The sequence below is a fragment of the Anticarsia gemmatalis genome, chromosome Z, assembly GCF_050436995.1.
Source record: "Anticarsia gemmatalis isolate Benzon Research Colony breed Stoneville strain chromosome Z, ilAntGemm2 primary, whole genome shotgun sequence".
Classification (NCBI taxonomy): Eukaryota; Metazoa; Arthropoda; class Insecta; order Lepidoptera; family Erebidae; genus Anticarsia; species Anticarsia gemmatalis.
Genome location: NC_134776.1, coordinates 616,210 through 619,043, shown reverse-complemented (window position 1 = coordinate 619,043; position 2,834 = coordinate 616,210). Strand labels below are relative to the sequence as shown.

Below are 2,834 nucleotides of genomic sequence, written 5' to 3'. Positions count from 1 at the left end.
GATTCGAGGGGAAACATGTCGATATGATAATCGCAAACAACGTACGAATTTGATGCGGCGACGAAGATATTACGGAATCCTTGAGCGTATTATCCCAGTGCGAATCGTTCTCAAGTAAATGTAATAGTTGACATGCCTCACGGTAAGTCGCACACAGCTGTCCATCAACTGTTCTCAGTTGTTTAAACGATGTCGGACCACGAACATTCACCAACAACAACCGCAAATAATAACATTCATCGTTATTTGGATGTACTGTGTAGATGCGACCCAGAGCATCTGAAGCAAATACATTTGGATGTCCTTCAACTGGTGTTCCTTGTTTTCGACGCTGAAACGATTTTGATGATGCGTTCCATGTGTAATAGCGTGGCATGTCAGCATACAGCAAAGTGCGAGCAAAATCATCAGTTTGACAGACTGTGAAGAAACTTGTTAATGTTGTCGACGGTGGATGTGCCGCTCTGTCTGCCGCGTTAGATTCATTAAAATAAACTCGTTGACCATTTTCTAAATGGACTGCCAAATGGACTACTGTAGGTTGTCTTTCATGGATCGCAAATGGACGACCTAAGTCAGATCGTCTTCTCCTCGGCATCGTAAATTGTAATTAATCAAATTGAGAAAATTTCCTGCTCATTTTGCAGTAAAATGTCACTATCACAAAAAAGAGCACATTACTTGGAATGTCACTATCACAAAGGATCACCAAAGTAAAGAAAGTTCTCGCGCACGTAGCCACAAAGATAGATATAATATTGTAATAATTCTTAAAACTTCATACTTTATTCAATTTTTATTAAATACAGATTGGATTTGACATATTAGTTGGTTGTTCTATTTTAAAAATATTTAGGTAAGTATTTGACTGAGTTTTAGCGAGACTAACGAACAGCAATTCATTTCTATTTATATAGATAACGAAGTCGCGTTATGGCATATCCACCATTAAAACAGTTGCCATGACAACGGAATTTTGTTAATTCAATGTCATTATAAAATTGATTATTCGCGACTTCGTTCGCCACCTGATTTTTTTCGGGAAATGCGTCATTTTCCCGGGGTAAAAAGTAGCCTATGTCCATCTCCTGGCTCTAAGCTACCTCCCTACCAATTTTCAGCCAAATCTGTTCTGCCGTTCTTGAGTTATAAGTTGTGTAACTAACACGACTTTCTTTTATATATATAGATAGTGCAGATATAACAACCTGTATACGAAACAGTAAATACCATATTTATGCCGATGATACACAATTGTATCACTCCATGACGGCAAACAACGTATCGACTGCTGTGCAAGCTATAAACTTGGATCTGGAAAGACTTGTATCTTGGAGCAATAAAAATTCGCTATCACTAAATCCACAGAAATCCAAGTTTATGATTATGGGCAGCAAGAAACAAATAAATTCATTATTATCATGTAGACCGGAAATAAAAATTATGGGGGTAAATATTGAAAGAGTTGATACAGCTAGAAACCTAGGCCTACTCTTTGACCCTGAACTACGCTTTGAGGGACACGTAAACAATCTGGTCAAAAGCTGTTTCTATAAATTAAAGGTTCTGTATAGGATCAGGAAATTCCTTAGCATACCAATGAGAGAAATGCTAGTTGAATCCCTTGTTCTATCAAAGCTCAATTATTGTGATGTGGTTTACGGGCCTTGCCTGTTGTCACGTACAGTCCGACTGATTCAACGGGTACAGAACGCTTGCGCTCGATTCTGTTACAATATACCCCGAAGGAGCCACATCACTCCCTATCTGAATCAATATAATAAATTAAAAATGGAGGCAAGGAGAGAGCTTCACCTGGCTACCTTATTATTCGGGGTTCTAAGTAATAGAACACCGGAGTACCTCTATAACAGGCTGGTTTGGCGACGTGATCACTATTCGTACTCCACAAGATCGTCATCGAGGCCGCTTTCCGTACAAAATCACAAAACTGTGGCATTCAGGGGATGTTTTAGGTATGCCGCCACTCACTGTTGGAACAATATACCACCGCCTGTAAGATCCCTAAAATCAAAATTTAGTTTTAGAAGTAATATGAAAAAAATACTTCTCAACCAGCAAATAACACGTAGTAATACTTAGTATAGATAATCTAATATGTAATTGCTTACTACTTACACTATGTTTATGATCCATGCACATCATAATTTTGGCATAAGCTGGTTTTTCTTACTGCTCCTCATACAGTGGTGGCGGTGATTTGTTATCTTTGTTGTTGACGAAGTGTGGCTGCCATTTTTGTTTTGCATCTTTGTTTGTGTCCACGGAAATTTTTAAAATCAGGCTGTCGAAATTTGTTTCAACGTTATTTATATTACATTATTATGGTATGTGTTACGGAATATTATGTAAATGTAAACTTTTAGAGATATACACTCACCTTTATTTACAAAATTTATTATGTTTATGTAATTCAATTTTGAAGGATAAAAAATTATGTTCAATATCGCGTGACTCGTGCGCTGCTGTCGCGCCGGCGCGTGTTTGTGAGTAATTCACGTGATGGGACCGGCGCGGCGGCGGCGAGCGAGACGGGTCTTGTGTGCGAGAGATAACTACAAGTATGTACGACAATAATTTGTGTACCTACATAATATTTATAATGATTCAGTTTATTTATTTATTAGTATTTTTTTCAATTAATATGTGGGTATTTTTGTTGGTGATGGGTATACAAGTAAGTTTGTAAACAATGGTTTTTTTCTGTTTCTGCTGCTCCCGTAAATGGCGTCATTTAGGGTGGTCACTGAAAACCAGCGCTGTGTTGTGGTTTGTCACAACCAGCATAATGCTGAGTGACCTCCCTGTTGGCA

At 38.1% G+C, this 2,834-nt stretch overlaps 1 long non-coding RNA gene across 1 annotated transcript; it reads right to left on the bottom strand.

Annotated features, from left to right (window-relative positions):
- Positions 1–1,858: 1,858 nt before the first annotated feature.
- Positions 1,859–2,520, bottom strand: LOC142986566 (uncharacterized). The gene is made up of 3 exons (XR_012960396.1): positions 2,402–2,520; positions 2,140–2,305; positions 1,859–2,025 (listed from the first exon to the last, which is right to left on the bottom strand). It is a non-coding gene; the product is annotated as an uncharacterized LOC142986566 (long non-coding RNA).
- Between the last annotated feature and the right edge of the window lie 314 nt (positions 2,521–2,834).